Source organism: Podarcis cretensis, assembly GCF_951804945.1.
Source record: "Podarcis cretensis genome assembly, chromosome: 8".
Classification (NCBI taxonomy): domain Eukaryota; kingdom Metazoa; phylum Chordata; class Lepidosauria; order Squamata; family Lacertidae; genus Podarcis; species Podarcis cretensis.
Genome location: NC_137177.1, coordinates 73,919,776 through 73,939,132, shown reverse-complemented (window position 1 = coordinate 73,939,132; position 19,357 = coordinate 73,919,776). Strand labels below are relative to the sequence as shown.

The following is a 19,357-nucleotide window of genomic DNA, read 5'->3' as shown; positions in this document are numbered from 1 at the left end:
TGATTCATGGCTTCTGCGCATGCGCAAAGCATGATTTAGCTCTTCTGCGCATGCGCGACTTCCGAAACTCGTAAGTAACCCGTTCCAGTACTTTTGGGTTTCAGTGGTCTGCAACCCGAAAATACTCAACATGAAGTGTCTGTAACCCAAGGTATGACTGTACTTTGCTTTATACTCTCTCTCTCCGCCCCCCTTTTTGTAAAAATCCAACTCAGCATTGCCAGAAAAAAATAACTGTCCTCACTCTGCACGGTTCGCAAACAGTGAGGCACCCATGGGAAAGGGTGTCTGGCATGCAATGCCAAACACCTTGCCAACTCCGAAAGGTCTCGGCCCATAAAGACAACACTTGGCAGGAGTCACCATGGCTCTTTATGGCTGCAGATCTGTGCTTATCCACCCGAGAGCAAACCCACGGTCAACGAAACAGGGAACCTGCTGGAGCATAGTCCTTCTTGCCATGTCAACCGTGGCAGATACCCAGAATTTCCCCTAGCCCCAGAGTCTGTTCAGCAGCCTCGGCCTGGGGCAGATTTGCATGCAGCAAGTTCTAGGTTCGATCCCCGGCATGCTCTGGGTAAAGGTAAAGGGACCCCTGAACATTAGGTCCAGTCGTGGCCGACTCTGGGGTTGCGGCGCTCATCTCGCTTTATTGGCCGAGGGAGCCGGCATTCAGCTTCCGGGTCATGTGGCCAGCATGACTAAGCCGCTTCTGGCGAACCAGAGCAGCGAACGGAAACGCCGTTTACCTTCCCACCAGAGCGGTACCTATTTATCTACTTGCACTTTGACATGCTTTTGAACTGCTAGGCTGGCAGGAGCAGGGACCGAGCAACGGGATCTCACCCCGTCACGGGGATTCAAACCGCCGACCTTCTGTTCGGCAAGTCCTAGGCTCTGTGGTTTAACCCACAGCGGTACCTGTGTCAGCCACAGCGCCACCTGCCACCCGGCTCTGGAAGAGACAACTAAAACCCCAGAGAGCCACTACCAGTCAGTGTAGGCATTACTGAGCTTGATGGGCTAACTCTGACTCAGTATAAGGCAGCTTCCTACATTCCTATTATTTGTTATTGTTATTTATTGAATTTGTAGACTCCCGCAGGTCTCAGGATGGTTGCAACATGAAATCACAATACAGAAACACAAAATACATAATCAAAATAAAAACAAAGCAGCCCAATAACATCCCCCAAACACATTTTAAAAGGGCACTGGATGTCAATCAGCCAAAGGCCTGGTTAAAGAGGAATGTTTTCTCCGGTGAGCAACCTGTCCACTGAATTCTGTACCAAGTGAAATTTCTGAACCATCTTCAGAGACAGCCCTGCGTATTCAATGGTGTAAAGAAAATAATCTTATGCTTAACACCAAAAAAACTAAAGAACTCATAATTGATTTTAGGCGAAAGAAAAGTGTATTTTTACCATTGCACATAAATGGCGAGGAGGTGGAGAGGGTTGGTAGTTTTAAATACCTGGGCACTTACATCTCTGAGGACCTCTCATGGACTGCAAATATTAATATGGTTGTGAGGAAGGTGCAGGGGAGGTTGTATTTCCTGAGTATGCTCAGAGAATTGAATCTATCTCAGCACCTACTTCTGTCCTATTATCATAGTACCATTGAGAGTGTCTTGACCTATAGTATATTATCGTGGTATGGGAGCAGCTCTGGAATGGATAAAAAAGCCTTACAGAGAATAATTAAAATTGCCCAGAATGTTATTGGGCTCCAACTACCAACCCTGGATGAGATCTTCACGTCTCGCAGCTTGAAGAAGTCACACAATATCCTGAGAGATCCCACCCATCCTGCTCACAACCTCTTTGAACTGTTGCCTTCGGGCAGAAGATATAGGACAATGAAAACACGAACCACACGCCTTCTGAATAGTTTCTATCCAAGAGCTCTGATTGCACTAAACAATGATCTCAGGGCCAGTTGTAAGAAATAGCAAGCAGCGAGTAGTAAGGAATGAGATAGGTTTTAGGTTATGCTATGCTTCTAATAGGTTGTGTTATATTCTGGATTATGTATGTTTTAATAGATTATGTCTGAATAGGATGAGAGTGTTGGAGATACGTGCAAATGTGTATGTGAATCCGGTCTTGGGTGTTTGATTTTCGTTGTTGTGTATACTGTGTATATACGGACAATGACAATAAATTTATCGAAATAACGCATTGCAGGAATCTAACCTTGAGGTTACCAGAGCAAAGATAACATTTGTTAAGCTATCCCTGTCCTGTGGCTAGGACTGTGGGGAGCTGAAGTCCAAAATACCTGTTGGGCAGCAGGTTGGCCAAGGCTGAGGGTGGGGGAACCTTTACCCTCCAGATGTTGCTGAAGTGCAACTCCCATCAGCCCTTGCAAGCAGGCCCAATGGCCGGGGATGATGGGAGTCATAGTTCAGCCACATCTGAAGGTCCACCATTTCCTCACACCAAAGCTAGATCCTACATAACAACGGAAACCCCGGCCTTCCCCACGTCGTCGGGCTGTTTTGGTGACAGCTTTTGCCGCCTTGCCAATCAGAGCATTCATTAATGGCTTAAGATGCCTTTGAATCTGCTCTTTGCTTAATCCTGGCTGTCAGCACAGCAGTCAAACTCTCTGGTGCCAGACGCTCTGGCATTCTCCAAAAGTCTGTTGACACAACAGGAGCTGTTCAGGGATGCCAGTTGTTAGAGGGTGCTGCGTGCTCGCACATGTTGTGTGTGCTTGAGCTCAAGCCGGACAGCAAAACCAACAACGGGGAACATGGTGGACCTGTGATTTGAGGGAGAGGCCTTTTCTGCGCAAGGGATCCTCTCCCAAAGAAACAAGGACCGCAAGGGTATCCAGAGGGCATTTCTCCTGCTTGGGCAAGCGCTAGACATCTCGCTGCAGGGATAGAACACACAGTGAAACCCCTCTGAGGAAGACCAGGACTGGATACAACCCAGTATGCGGGTGGCGCTGTGGTCTAAACCACTGAGCCTCTTGGGCTTGCCGATCAGAAGGTTGGCGGTTTGAATCCCCACGATGGTGTGAGCTCCTGTTGCTCTGTCCCAGCTCCTGCCAACCTAGCAGTTCGAAAGCACGCCAATGCAAGTAGATAACTAGGTACCACTGCGGCGGGAAGGTAAGCGGTGTTTCCGTGTGCTCTTGTTTCCGTCATGGTGTTCCCGTTGTGCCAGAAACGGTTCAGTCATGCCAGCCACATGATCCGGAAAGCTGTCTGCGGACAAACGCCGGCTCCCTCGGCCTGAAAGGGAGATGAGTACCACAACCCATAATTGCCTTTGACTGGACTTACCGTTGTCATTTCTAACCTCAAACTGGCTATCTTTTCCTAGCTGCCTGGCTAGTTGTTTGATGTTGAAAAGACCTAAAGGGCGCCATGTTTGTTAACTGGTATAAGATGGTTTAGCAAGTCAGAAAAAATCACGAAAAATCGACCTCTGACTAAAAGAATGCAGTATAAAGATTCTTTTGTGGCCTGGTGTTACTGTTTACATGAGCTAAGATGAAATACAAAGCCAACTCCCAGGTGACACAAAACTTTCTAGCTGCTATGAACATTGTGGACTTGAATTTTGATACTTCCTGATGGCTCGCACTGACGGATTAATATTTCGGGCTTGCCCTTTTTTTTTACTTTATGAAATGTGGAGGAGATTGTTCTGTACTATTAAAACTGTGTTAATTTAAAAGCAATTACAACCCTGCCCACGCTCCTAAAGAACCCACAATAAATTAAGCACCAAAGGATGGCAACTTTACAGGACTGGTTTTGTACTTTTTAATCCCTCATTCTCTCACTTCATGCTCTATAAAAACAAAGCAAGGGAAACGGTGTCACCTCCTTGCAGGCACAAAGGGAGACAAAGGAAGGTAACCCAGCTATAAAGGCAAGGTGCTTATAGAAAAGGACAGAGAAGGGTGGGGGGGAGTAACTTAACAAAGAAACTGGTTCCGACAGTTCTGCAGTTCCCCCTACTACAAACTACACTCTAACCAAATACTAAATCACTGGCTTGGTTGGGACCCACAGGCATCATCCAAACCAACCCTCAGTCCTATAATGACACAACACACCAAATGTAAAACAAGTCAACCCTTCACAATTTTGTTGTTGTTTAGTTGTTTAGTCGTGTCCGACTCTTCGTGACCCCATGGACCAGAGCACGCCAGGCCCTCCTGTCTTCCACTGCCTCCCGCAGTTTGGTCAAACTCATGCTGGTAGCTTCGAGAACCCTGTCCAACCATCTTGTCCTCTGTCGTCCCCTTCTCCTTGTGCCCTCCATCTTTCCCAACATCAGGGTCTTTTTCAGGGAGTCTTCTCTTCTCATGAGGTGGCCAAAGTACTGGAGTCTCAGCTTCAGGATCTGTCCTTCCAGTGAGCACTCAGGGCTGATTTCCTTCAGAATGGATCGGTTTGATCTTCTTCCAGTCCATGGGACTCTCAAGAGTCTTCTCCAGCACCATATTTCAAAAGCATCAATTCTTCAGCGATCAGCCTTCTTTATGGTCCAGCTCTCACTTCCATACATCACTACTGGGATCACTACTAGCTTTAACTATACGGACCTTTGTTGGCAAGGTGATATCTCTGCTTTTTAAGATGCTGTCTAGGTTTGTCACTGCTTTTCTCCGAAGGAGCAGGCGTCTTTTAATTTCGTGACTGCTGTCACCATCTGCAGTGATCATGGAGCCCAAGAAAGTAAAATCTGTCACTGCCTCCATTTCTTCCCCTTCTATTTGCCAGGAGGTGATGGGACCAGTGGCCATGATCTTCGTTTTTTCGATGTTGAACTTCAAACCATATTTTGCGCTCTCCTCTTTCACCCTCATTAAAAGGTTCTTTAATTCCTCCTCACTTTCTGCCATCAATGTTGTGTCATCTGCATAAACCCCTGAAATTTAAAATCTCAAAAAAGAAAAGAAGAAAAAAGGTGACCGGAATAAAACACCCAAGAAGCAATTTAGTCCTCCCAAAATAAATCAGTTTTGACCAGACACCTGGTGGGCAGGGTGAGCCCGCGGCCTGGAGACTTATCGTTCACAAGTAGAATGAGCGTTCACACTTATCTCCATCCTGTTTGGATACCACACCACCAGGAAAAAATTACGTCTCCCGTGGCAAAATGATAAAGGTTAGCTAGTGCAGGAAACCCATAACTTAAAAGATGATGTCTACATCCAAGGGGCTATATGGACTTTTTAAACTATATAATTAACTGTAATAATTGGTTTATTTGTTAAAGTTATAAAGGAAAGGTGTGTCCGTGTTATATAGAACTACGTAGGAGGATTAGGAGTTAGGACAGTAGTACAGTGGTACCTCAGGTTACAGATGCTTCAGATTACAGACCCAGAAATAGTACCTCAGGTTAATAACTTTGCTTCAGGATGAGATCAGAAATTGTGCGGCGGTGTCGTGGCGGCAGCGGGAGGCCCCATTAGCTAAAGTGGTACCTCATATTAAGAATGGTTTCAGGTTAAGAACGGACTCCGGAACGAATTAAGTCCTTAACCTGAGGAACCTCAGGGCTCTGCACACTTACATTTTGCCATGCACTTTGTCTTGGTCTGTGTCTGAGTGTTTTTCTTTCAACCGTCCACTTTCCCCAGTAAAACCCAATCTCTACTGCTGAATCAGAGCAAGCAGCATTGTGGGTTTTCCACAGACTGCTGTTTGTTCTGGCCCAGCATTAAAGAGCGGATTTTTGCAGGGGAAACAGCAGGGGGTGGGGGTGGGGTTAGGGTTAGGGCACTTGGACACAGACCTGAAAATCCTAGACCTCTTCCTAGAAATGTAGAGCAAAGGCAAGCACATGTGAACCCTTAGTCCCAATGAGAGAGAGCACAGGTTAAGGGAACAGCTGCCAGGAAGCGATTCAGGACTTAAAGTACAGGGAGAGAGCAGGAGGGTTCCCTGAGAGTTAGCAGTTAAAGAAAGCTCGTATAGATAATGTTTATTGTTTTATAAGACTCCTGACTGATCCTTGAAACAACTGCCACCAGCTTCTGCAATCCTTCCTCAGCCCAGATGCTTTGACAATTTCACACACATCTCTGCTCTCCAAACGCCTTCCAGCGGCTTCCCATCAAAATATTACCCTTGATGGTTATGGTGCTTGATGTGCCTTGAAATAGTTGCACACACACATGCGCTGAGAACTGGCACTCGGCACCCATCCCCATCTGTGACAGGTACCGATTCTCTACCGGAGACTGTTGGGAGAAGAAAAGGAATTTCACATGAATAAGAAAGGATTTGTGAAGACTCCTGAACCCCTTTCCCTGGCTTTTGCATGCACCGAAATAGATAACTAGAAGGAATGCAAATCTAAAAAAAATGTAATATGAACACTGACAACTGGGAAACTGGGCTGCGAGCGTTCCAATTGGAAAACAGCCTTTACCAAAGGTGTCATGGGCTTTGAAGACACTCGAACTCAGGTCGCAAGGGAGAAACGTGCTAAGAGGAAGGCACACTTGGCAAACCTTCACTGTGATCAACTCCCATCCTGAAACCTTTGTCCCCACTGTGGAAAGACGTGTGGATCCAGAATTGGCCTCCACAGTCACTTACGGACTCACTGTTAAGATTGTGTTTATGGAAGATGAAATATACTCGGAGTCGAGTGTGAATTTCATGCTCTTTATTCAGCTCGTAGCAGCAATGAATGAACCTTTCCCCAAAACGTCTAGCTATATATACATTATTTACACAATGGACCCCGTGTGACTGGCTAATTCCAGGCTGCTCCTGTAGGCCAATCAGGTTGCGGATTCACCTCCTCCAGAAGCCTGATTAGCTGCTCCTGCAGGCCACTCATGTCGCTGATTCACTTCCGCCTGGAACTGGATTGGGTGGCTCCTGCGGACCAGTCAGACAGCTGCATTCTGGATCCAATTGTTCATGAGCTCAGTACATAACAGAAGACAATCTTACTCCGACAGTGGAGAGAAGGCTCTTAGCATTCACATCTCAAGATGGTTCTTTGCTCCTTTCATAGGAGCAGGCAGGCATAGGTCTACAGGGGAGCCAGCCATTCTGGCTCTCTTTGTTACTTGGAAAATGCCACAATTTTCCTTCAGCCTACATCTGAGTGGCGCTGTGGGTTAAACCACTGAGCCTAGGGCTTGCCGATCAGAAGGTCGGCGGTTCGAATCCCCACGACGGGGTGAGCTCCCGTTGCTCGGTCCCTGCTCCTGCCAACCTTGCAGTTCATTAGCACGTCAAAGTGCAAGCAGATAAATAGGTACCGCTCCGGCGGGAAGGTAACCGGCTTTTCTGTGCGCTGCTCTGGTTCGCCAGAAGCGGCTTAGTCATGCTGGCCACATGACCCGGAAGCTGTACACCGGCTCCCTCGGCCAATAAAGCGAGATGAGTGCCACAACCCCAGAGTCGGTCACGACTGGACCTAATGGTCAGGGGTTTCTTTACCTTTACATCATCCTAGCTGAAAACCTAAACCTGTCTTTCCCTGCCCATGAACACACATAGCTGAAGGAGGAGCCTCACCCATCCCTGTCTCTCACAGGCTTAGACCATGAGGACTTCCTCTAAGAGTTGATGACTGGGTCTCATCAATCTTTGTTCCAACCTAAAGGCTTATCTCCCAGTAATGTCTTGTGGTCCAGAAGGTCTGGTGGGGTTCTGTCTGGGCCTGTTGCTGTTCAACATATTTATCAATGACTTAGATGAAGGAATTGAAAGGGTGCTCATGCATTTTGCATATGACACGAAACTGGGAGGGGTGTCCAGTGCTGTGGAAGACAGAATCGGGATTCAATATGACCTTAACGGATCCAATTTGAAACCACACCGGTTTGCATAGCTTTGCAAATATCCTAGCAGTTTTATTGCATCTCAGTATGCTGTTTGCCGATTGCATGGTCGGCGGTTCGAATCCCCGCGGCGGGGTGAGCTCCCGTCGTTCGGTCCCAGCTCCTGCCAACCTAGCAGTTCAAAAGCACCCTTAAGTGCAAGTAGATAAATAGGTACCGCTTTATAGCGGGAAGGTAAACGGCGTTTCCGTGTGCTGCGCTGGCTCGCCAGATGCAGCTTTGTCACGCTGGCCACGTGACCCAGAAGTGTCTCCAGACAGCGCTGGCCCCTGGCCTATAGAGTGAGATGGGCGCACAACCCTAGAGTCGGACACGACTGGCCCGTACGGGCAGGGGTACCTTTACCTTTTACCTTTATGCTGTGGGTTAAACCACAGAGCCTAGGACTTGCTGATCAGAAGGTCGGCAGTTCGAATCCCCGCGATGGGGTGAGCTCCTGTTGCTCGGTCCCTGCTCCTGCCAACCTAGCAGTTTGAAAGCACATCAAAGTACAAGTAGATAAATAGGTACCACTCCGGTGGGAAGGTAAACGGTGTTTCCGTGTGCTGCTCTGGTTCTCCAGAAGCGGCTTAGTCATGCTGGCCACATGACCCGGAAGCTGTACACCGGCTCCCTCGGCCAATAAAGTGAGATGAGCACCGCAATCCCAAAGTTGGCCACGACTGGACCTAATGGTCAGGGGTCCCTTTACATTTACTATATGTTCCTGGATCACTGGCCCTAGCCATCAAACTGGCTGGCGGGTGTTTGCCCTGGCTAGTAGCTCCTAGCCTTCAATTTCCCTCTGGGTTTGCAGTGTTTCCCAACCTTGGGCCTCCAGCTGTTTTTGAACTACAATTCCCATCATCCCTGACCACTGGTCTTGCTAGCTAGGGATGATGGGAGTTGTAGGCCAAAAACATCTGGAGGCCCAAGGTTGGGAAACACTGTGCTAGATGACAAAACCCATTTGAAGGAAACATCTTTTGAGTTGTTCTTAGGAAAACCGAAACCAGCAGAGGAGTTTTATCTTCGTTGAACATGACTTAAAAAAACAAATACGCAGTGGTATTAAGCAAAAAAAAATCAGGTATTTGGCATGCCAGCAGCCTGGTTCAAATCAAAGCATTCACATAACGCAGCCCAAATCCTCCGGTTCAAAGACAAATAATACAGGCTGGATTTCCCTGAGTCACAGCTGGGTAATCTCCTGGATAAACTGTGCCTTTGTTAAGCACTGAAGGCAGAAAGAGCAAGAACAAGCCCTGACTACCATCACTACAGAGAGGTCTACCTTGGCCTGGTGGTGGCAGAAGCAACACACACAACAGCTCCCTTCTATCATCACAACAGCATTGTGAAGTAGGCTGGGAAGAGAAATAGTGACCAGCCTCAAATCACCCCATAGAGCAGAGGTGGCAGACCTTTCCCAGTCAGAGGGCCACATACCCCCCCCCCCGAGCAAGCTTTTGGGGGCCACATGCCAGTGGTGGGCGGGGTCAGAGTCAAAAGTGGGTGGAGCAACTGAGATGAATTTTACCTTTATAGAGTAAGCTAGTTTCTGCACATATCTCCCCCTGTACATTCAAGCGAGCAAGAGGCATGGTCTGAGTTCAAGCAAAGCAAAAACCACTTTTTTTGGGGGGGGGGGTGAAACAGGACCAACAAGGGTCAGGTAGCAAGGCCTGCAGTTCTCCCACCCCTACATAGCTGTCAACTTTTCCCTTTTCTTGTGAGGAATCCTATTCGGAATAAGGGAATTTCCCTTAAAAAAAGGGAACAGTTGACAGCTATGCACCTCTATGACAGACTTTATGGCTGAGTAGGGATTTGAATCTGGGTGTTGCATCCAGCTAAGTCAAATTCAGAGTAGTTCCATCAACTTAATTTGTTCTGGAGGTCCGTTCTTAACCTGAAACTGTTCTTAACCTGTAGTACCACTTTAGCTAATGGGGTCTCCCGCTGACGCCGCACGATTTCTGTTCTTATCCTGAAGCAAAGTTCTTAACCCGAGGTACTATTTCTTGGTTAGTGGAGTCTGTAACCTGAAGTGTCTGTAACCTGAGGTACCACTGTAAACCCAAATTTGTTGTGCCTGCAAACACTTGGTGTCTTGTGAACACTGGGTTAAATCACACGGTGCTTGGCCTCATCTTGAAGAGCACATCCTCCATGTCTGGATGTTATGAAATAAGGGTGTCAGGTGCACTAGGTTACCACGGCAACAGAGCCGAGGTAGAGGGTATGACTTGCCAAGTCATTCACCTTCCCATTGGTTCAGGAATGTAGATATGGGCATAATAGTCTCTAGGGCATTGCTTTCATTATGTCCTGTGGCATGTCCTTTTTTTTTTTTTTTTTTTTGGAAATCATTTTTACTTGATTTTACAAGTGCAAATTAGTTACAATACCCAGTGCATATCCATAAGATGAGATTTCTCTGAATCTCGCAACTGAATCCCCTCCATGGGTCTTATTGTCAACATTCCCAACTGCATATTATTTCATAGTCTGTGTTTTGTACCTATCCATATTATCCATAATATTTGTTCCATTACAAGTGGTATTAAAATCCTGCTAATGTTTTCATAAAGGGACGCGGGTGACGCTGTGGGTAAAACCTCAGCGCCTAGGACTTGCCGATCATCAGGTCGGCGGTTCGAATCCCCGTGGCGGGGTGCGCTCCCGCTGTTCGGTCCCAGCGCCTGCCAACCTAGCAGTTCGAAAGCACCCCAGGGTGCAAGTAGATAAATAGGGACCACTTACCAGCGGGAAGGTAAACAGCGTTCTGTGTGCTGCGCTGGCTCGCCAGATGCAGCTTGTCACGCTGGCCACGTGACCCGGAAGTGTCTGCGGACAGCGCTGGCTCCTGGCCTATAGAGTGAGATGAGCACACAACCCTAGAGTCTGGCAAGACTGGCCCGAACGGGCAGGGGTACCTTTACCTTTTTAATGTTTTCATCTGCTTACAATGGTCTCCTAAATAAATTATAAACTTTCTCCATTCTTTCTTGAATTGCTTGTCTTCTTGGTCTCTGAGTTTCCCGGTCAGTTTTGCCATTTCAGCATAGTCTAACAGCTTAGTTTGCCATTCCTCTTTCTTCTTTCCATCTCTGGGCTAGCAGCATCCATGCTGCTGTTGTCGCATACATAAAAAGCCTTTTTCTGTTCCTTTGGGATGTTGGTACCTATAATTCCTAATAGAAAGGATTCTGGGTTTTTTTAAAATCAAAAATTATTTTAAACATTCCACCCCCCCCCAATTCATTATATATCATTTCCCAGAAAGCCTTTATTGCTTTACAAGACCACCATATATGATAGAATTGTGGCATGTCCTGTTTGCTGCCTGGGTCTGACTCTGAATCTGTGCAAGTGAGGAGAAGAGGCTGCGAGTTTTACATAGAAGCATTAGCTAGCATGGGGATAGTTTTTGAGGATCTAACTATACATATGTCTCTTTAGTTCAAAGATCAGAAGAACTATAGATTGCAGTGTTTAGCTCCATCTTGTGTCTAAAACCAATAAACATTTTGCTGCTTTGAACTTTGTGAAAGAGTCAGCGGCGTAGCGTGGGTTGTCAGCACCCGGGGCAAGGCAAGTAATTTGCGGCCCTAACCCCTAACCTGCCGCCGCTGCCAGCTTCTTCTTGCTGCTGCCTGGGCTGCTGCCATGGGGCTCTGCTACAGCCTGCGCCCGAGGCTCTTCGGCGACTCCGGAGGCAGCGAGCACGCCCCCCCAGATGTTGTGCCCGGTGCGGCCGGCCCCCCCTGCACCCCCCATGCTATGCCACTGGGAAGAGTTTTCCTCTTAACCGGGGACTCTGGAAGAAGTTGCTTTGCTGGGAGCAGAAGATCTCTGAAGACTTTGCTGGGTCTCCGCATCCTCTGTTGACCCACCGCCCTGGTTGTGGTGCGGCGAACTACCAACTGACTTCTGCAAGTCTCCAAAACTAACATCGAAGGAACTATATCAAGTAGAACTCACACAGAATACATCCCTGTTGCTCTCTAGCCTTCACTTCAAACACTTTACCCTCTCACTCCAGGCACGGGTAGCCTTTGGCCCTCCCAGTGTTCATGAACTACAACTCCCATCAGCCCCGGCAAGCCTGGGCAACTTGGGATGGGATGGGAGTTGTAGTTCAGCAACATCTGGAGGGCTGACGGTTCTCCACCACACCAAACAACAAAAACGGTGTCAATGTTACAGGTCAAATGGGTTAGATGTAGAGTTTCACCAAGCTCTAGCAGAAAGAAAAATGGGAAGCAGGACCGCTCTATCAGCTGTGGAGTCTATAGAGTTGCCAGCAGCTATTCTTTCTTGCAGAGGGCAATAAAGAAATAAACACACGTTAATTTTGACATTACTGCATAGGCTTGCCTATACCAAAAAATGTTTTAAGCAGGTGCTGGGAAGAGTATATTGAAGGCTCCTGCGTGGTGTCAATAGGCAGGGAGTTCCATAGTTACAAGGCCAGTTTCTTACAAGTGCAGAACGAGTATTTAATAATAATTTATTTATTATTTATACCCCGCCCATCTGACTGGGTTTTCCCAGCCACTCTGGGCGGCTCCCAACAAAATATGAAAAACACGATAAAACATCAAACTTTGAAAAACTTCCCTAAACAGGGCTGCCTTCAGATGATTCCTAAAAGTCAGATAATTGTTTATTTTCTTGATGAAGCAAGTGAACGTGAGCAGGTACTCACTGGGCGCAAAATAAGGATCAGGCAGACTCAGCAATGGAGAAAATGAAGGTGAAGTTTATTGCCAGGCAATAAGGACCCAGTTTGGAATCTCTTCCAAAAGGAACTGGGACCCCAATTGACAGAAATCCAGAGGTCTTTATACCTGAGCAGATCACAGCAAATCATAGATCATGAGACAACCATGAGGCAGTCACGATATTGCCAGTGAAAATTAGCCAATTAGCAAGCTTCTTGCCATGCTACCAGCTCCTGGTCAAGCACTGGTCAAACACCGAGTTCTAGTTCTGCTTTCCGCTGCTTGCAGTGACGCTCTGTCTAACCTCTCCCCTAGTTATGACAGGACAGGGGGTTTGGAGATTTTGTGGTTTTACTCTTCCTGTTCTGTGGATTAATCTAGCCTGTATCTGAGGGGATTTTGTACCAGAATCTCTGATTCACGTCTTCCCCTTGTCCTGGGTACACAGATGTTTGTAGGGGAAAGGTTGGCTCTTAATTTTGCTGTTTCAAGCAGTATGCACTTAGCTAAGGCACAGCTTCCCTTTGATTCAAAATGGATTATAAAATACTGTAAGCCTTGATTATGTGTGAGCATATATGAATATATTGATTTCTGATAACTGATTATATAAATAGCATAGGGGTAGCCCTTCTTCCTTGCCTCATTGACATCTGAAGGGAGGGTGTTCCACAGGGCGGGTGCCACCAGTGAGAAGGCCCTCTGCCTGGTTCCCTGTAACCTCACTTCTCGCAAAGAGGGAACCACCAGAAGGCCCTTGGATCTGGACCTCAGTGTTCGGGCTGAACAATGGGGGTGGAGACGCTCCTTCAGGTATACTGGGCCGAAGCTGTTTAGGGCTTTAAAAGTCAGCACCAACACTTTGAATTGTGCTCAGAAACATACTGGGAGCCAATGTGGTGCCACTTCTGCAGATCGAAGCGTTTGAGTGGGCAGGTACGGGGGGAAGGCGATCCTTCAAGTAAACTGGTTCCAAGCTGTTTAGGGCTTTATAAACCTTTGATAACACGCCACTGCAGATCTCTTGAGCAGAGCTGTTGCATGCTGAGAGGGTCTCATGCCTGTCAGCAACTGTGACACAGCACTCTGGGCTAGCCACAAGGGAAGCTCCATGCCTAGCAAATCGCGGTAATCCAATCCCGAAGTCCACGTTGCCAGAACTACCGCTTGCCACAGGAATGTGACAAAGCTTGAGAGCATCTGCTTGGAGATGAGTCACCTTTCTTGTGACACTGTGTTCTGCCAACCACAATTATCTGGTGAGATTCAACACCTGATAAAGGTGGAGAAAAATGCCCAACTGCAATAAAGAACAAAACAAAAGGCTATCTAAGGATAACCAAGGCAAAAGAACATAGGGTCTGGATTGGGCACAGCTAGGGGTGGGCAAATCTGTCACTTTCAACTTCCCTCAGTTCCTTATTTTTTCCAATCTTTAGTTCAGCTCTCCATATTTCCTCATCGCTTTGCTTTAAAAAAATAAAATAAAATCCTCCTGACGGTTCATCAGTATTTTAATGCGAATTTCCACTGATAGACACATTTTTGTATGCATGTTTGCCTCATGTAATGTGCTTTTGTGTGTTATTTTTGCTTACATGCATTTAGATGCATGCTTTACCCTAGCATAGGCATGCTGGCAAACATTACTTGGCCGGAGAACGGCACTGCTAAATTCAGAGCAGGGCAAATCTCAAAGGCTGGCTGTGTTTTGGTTCACGTATCGTTTTAGGAATTGTGCATTAAGTAGGAACTGAATCAGTCTTCCCCCACTCATGGACATGGAGAACTTGTGGGCCTCCACCTCCCATTAGCCCCTGCCAGCACAGCCCTCTTGATGGCGCTGTTGCTACCTGGTTAGTGCTGATCATTGACAGGGCCTCCTTAGTGGTGGCTCCCCATTTTGTGGAATGTTCTCTGGTGAGGTATATCTGTAGGAGACTCTCCCCATGTTATTTCATCTCTGAAACCATTTTGCTCAGTTAGAGCTGTACAGTTACTAAATGTTTCCTAAGAGAGCAAGTGAACTGTTTTTAAGTGGAAGTATGCACAAGACTATGTGCTCTTACAGTTCCCAGCGCAGCAGAAAGGATGAACGAAACACAAGGTCGGCCAAGCATCGTAACTACACTAAGTCAAGCAGAGAACAAGATATCACACACCACAATTGCCTCGTTACGTAAATCATGTTTAGAACACCACTGCACACATGTAGCTGGCTGTAAAGTAACATAACGTTATATGTAATAAAACTGTAATTTAATTGCCATATCAAAAAATGGCAAAGCACAGTTCCTGATGGCAATAACATATATTACTATTAACCTTCTATATGTATTTATTGTCGTAAAGCCCAAGGATTGTCAAGTCCAAAGATTGTCAAGTCCAATGATTACAACGTACGGTTCCTGTTGGCAATGCCATTTCATACTGATATTTTCCTTTTGCATCGTCCTATGTCTTGAGAGTGTAACAAACAGAACTACTTAGTAACAACAAGGCAGTTCTCAGGATACACCTGTTTCGCCCATTGGGCTTCTTCAGTGACAAGGTTTCCAGGAGATTTTTCAGTAGGTTTTCTCACCTGAGAGTAGCCCACAGGAACGCAGAAGTTGCCAGTCAGAGTTGCTCCGTATCAATGACCATTGAAACTAAGCTATATAGGAACAATCCCTGCAATGGGGCAGGTGCATTAGGTCAGTGTTTCCCAACCTTTGGCCTCCAGCTGTTTTTGAACTACAACTCCCATCATCCCTGACTAGCAAGACCAGTGGCAAGGGATGATGGGAATTGTAGTCCAAAAACAGCTGGAGGCCCAAGGTTGGGAAACACTGCATTAGGTGATTAGCTGTAAGGCTGTTTGACTATTAAAAAAATACTAAAAAAACTATTTTTATATATTCTTAATGCTTTTAATTGCAGTGTTTTGCTACATTGTTGTGCACTGTCATGGGCTCCTTTGGGAAAAGGGACAGGACAGAAATTTTAAAACCAGCCAGTACGATGTGGAAATCGTAGTCCTAAGCAGGATCTAGAATACAATCTCTCAATCTGCTCGCTGGATCATCATCTTGCTTTCTTTGCAGTGATGTTGTGTGCTACTTAAATTCCTTTTTCAGGTGGAGATGGCAGGGATCAAATTATAGGATTAGAAACATGTGCAGACGGACATTCCCTCCTGGGACAAGATGTTCTCTCTCCCTCCCCACAGCTTGTCCGATCCTTTTCTTATGGGAACCACCAATTCTTGACACACATGTAAAGGCAGATTTTAGGCTCCGGGGGCTTGGGGTTTTATTTTGGCTAAAGTGGCCTAGAGATCCCACAAGTCCCTTTGTTCTCCTGAATCCAACAGCTCCATCTGCAAGCTGACTGAGGCTCCAGAGACAGGGCTGTCCACAACCAACACACAGCTGCCACCATTAAGGATGAGCCCTATCAAAGAACCCAGCAATTATGTGGATCCCTGGTTTGTCCTGAAAGCTTCCGCTTTTTAAAGCACTCCGTGAGCTGGCGCCAACATCCGCTGGGACTGAGCCATAACCTACTATTGTCCCAGGATGTGTGGGGATCAAAAGGGAAGGTTGATTATCGAGTTAGAAATAAAATAAATAGCACACACTAGGACATGTCTATTCTCATTTCCTGGCCCTCCGAAACCCGGAAGGTCTGCTTGCGAAGAGTGCACCAGCATGATCATTAGCTTAATCTTCACAGGGATGGTCAAGGTTTTTGGGCTAGTGGGTGCCTTTAGGGTGCTGAGAAAGCATCATGGGTGCCAGTCGCAAAATGGCTGCTGGAAGAGAATGACATGAGACAGAAAGAGAAAAGACCGTAAGATGGTATGGGCATGTCCGTCCACGGGAAAGGCACCGACCTCAGCTACCACAGTCGCTCACAAAGAGAAGCTCTTTGCATCCCTCTTCCACTTGGAACAGAAAGGCAGATGGATGTGCAGTCCTGGCAGCCAATGAAAATGTGACTGTGTTCTGTGCAGGAGACTTTGAGCCTGTGCAAAGAGAAACTCAAGAGCAAAGGCTAACACTGTGGATTCTTGAAGGGATGTTTATAGAGACCTTTTATGGGCACGGTGGTACTGCTCAGATTTGGTTCCCCTTATTCTGGACCTCAGCTTCAAGTACAGGAGAGGGCCGCTCTCAAGTTGTTACAATGCAGATCCCACTGGGATTCAAGCCCAGGTTTTTGGCCCAGCTTGTGGTGGCAAACTGCCAGGATCAATGCCCTTGAAGAAATTTATGGTGCAACTCCCATATTGTGTCCAGTTCTGGAGGGCTCACCTTCTCTCATAACCACATAGGTAAAGGTAAAGGGACCCCTGACCGTTAGGTCCAGTCGCGGATGACTCTGGGGTTGCGGCGCTCATCTCGCTTTACTGGCCGAGGGAGCTAGCGTGGTGTGGCCAGCATGAATGAGCCGCTTCTGGCGAACCAGAGCGGTACACGGAAACACCGTTTACCTTCCCACCAGAGCGGTATCTATTTATCTACTTGCACTTTGACGTGCTTTCGAACTGCTAGCCACATACCAGGGTTCAAATCCCCACTCCATCATGCAGCTCACAGGATTTATGGTTGTGGGGATTAACCGAGGACAGGGTGAACGATGTCTACCACCTTCAGTGCCTTCAATAAAAAGGTGAGGTATAAATGCAATAAATAATTCTTGCAAGTCACTTTGGAGTGTACTGACCTTGACTGACCTGCGCCAGCCATGGAATAACATTTTAGAATTTCCACCCTGCCGTTTTGACTTTAGGGTTGAAAACGCCTATATAAATATACAATTCCTCCGCATGCTGACTGAAACAGCCACTACTACATCCCAGTTTCTCCTTGCCAGGCTCCCTTTCCAATCTGCTCCTTGCAGCACCATCAAGATCCACTGTAGGCAGTTTAGAAGCTCAACAGCGGCCACTAGTGCTCATTCCAATCACTCATCTCAATGCTGTAGTTGTACAGCAGTTGAAACGCTGCTCCACCTGTTAAGCTGGAAGCCAGGACGTACCAGTGCCTCACCTGGCAGGTGAACCTGGTTGCTGCCAGCAGCTCTTAACAGTTCTTCCAGTTGCAAACAGAGGGTTGGAGCCAACTAAGTTTTTTTTTAAAACACTACACCCGTTCAAATGAATGGACCTAGGTTAGTCATGCCTGTTAATTTGAATGGGTCTAATCTGAAGACGACTAGCATTGGATTGTAGAACCCAAATATTCCACAGCTATAGCTAGAAACATTTGTGGTTATTTTTAGCCAGGTGTCTCATTTTAAATATACAAACAATCCATAAAGGACTCTTTGCTAAATATATAGCCTAAGCAATGACTAGCTCAGCTGCCAAATGGGTCAGCATGCATTTCAAGGCAAGCCAGAGCCACAGCTTGCCCTCTAAAATAGGTTAAACAGGGCAGTATTATGGTGAGGACTTCTGGAGTAGGTGAGACTTTTCGTTTTCAGAAATTTCTTTGAGCTTCCATCATTCAGCAGAACTTTAGGAGCCAGAAGCTAAAGTGGGGGGAATCCCATATTAAAGCAGACTGTCTTAAAATTTCAGAAACCAAAGCCTCACCTATAACTAGAAATAACCCTCTCCACAAACTTTAGCAAAATGGTAGTTGGAACCAGGAGCAGAATCCACTTCTACTCCGCTGGTACAAATTTGGTACCAAGAAAAGCTGCCACTAGTAATCCATAAGGAAAGTTCCCAATACTACATGTTACTCGCCCACCACTCAATGAGAGGCCCACCTTTCCATGCCTAGGGATTCCTTCCATATGACCCCACCCATTCTCTTTTACTGCCACCGTCCCCAGCATGAAACTTGTGAAATGTGCATGTGATGTCTCTTGCCTTCCATTCCCACCTCCCTTTAAATGCCTTTGGTTTATCCCTCTTAATCCTCAATTTACAAATGCAATAGAGTTTTAAAGCCAGGCATGGAGAACCTCTTAAGCTTCACAGGCTAGTTCTTTATCTCCCCTAATGGGCCAATGTTGACAAGTGGGCAGTCCCGCCCCATCACCTGACCTGATGTCAAGATGGAACCTGGACAGCAGTTCCATCAGGCACCTGTCAAAGCTGGCTGACATGTGGGAATGGCTCCACCGGTGCACTCCTTCAGGGAACCCATTAGCAAAGCAGATCCCAGCAGGATTGAACCCCATCTCTCCAACATCAGCCACTGACAACACTTGGGACAGGTGGGCATGGTTTTGGGAGAAATGACCTTACCAGCCAAGAATGGCCCACAGGTCAGAGGTTCTGCAATCCTGCTCTTACGCATATGGCATGAACTGTTCTGCAGAACTTTGAATCTCAGGTCAGTATTCAATTCACTTGGTGACCTTAGGCAAGCCACTACCCCCCCCCCCAGCTCCCTGCTTCTCTACACCCCCTTGCTGATTTTGTGGAGCAGGAAACTCAATTTTTGCCTATGCATTCAGACATTGCTACATAAAATAAAAGCAGGCTTTAAAAGGAGTAGAGATGTATAGGAAGCCAAGTTCAACACCCCATACAGTGGTACCTCTGGTTACGTACTTAATTCGTTCCTGAGGTCCATTCTTAACCTGAAACCGTTCTTAACCTGAGGTACTACTTTAGCTAATGGGGCCTCCCGCTGCCTCGCGATTTCTGTTCTCATCCTGAGAAAAGTTCTTAACCCAAGGTACTGCTTCCGGGTTAGCAGAGTCTGTAATCTGAAGCGTTTGTAACCAGAGGTACCACTGTACTGCTGCATTCTTCACCTGTCCACCAGTGGAGAAACTCTTATTAACTATTCCTTAGT

The 19,357-nt window shown here is 46.8% G+C and overlaps 1 protein-coding gene across 1 annotated transcript in view; it reads left to right on the top strand.

The window, feature by feature from the left end:
- The window catches only part of LOC307221954 (taste receptor type 1 member 3-like), a 374,179-nt gene that overhangs the window by 207,035 nt on the left and 147,787 nt on the right, over positions 1-19,357 (top strand). The gene's annotated exons all lie outside the window — the stretch shown is intronic.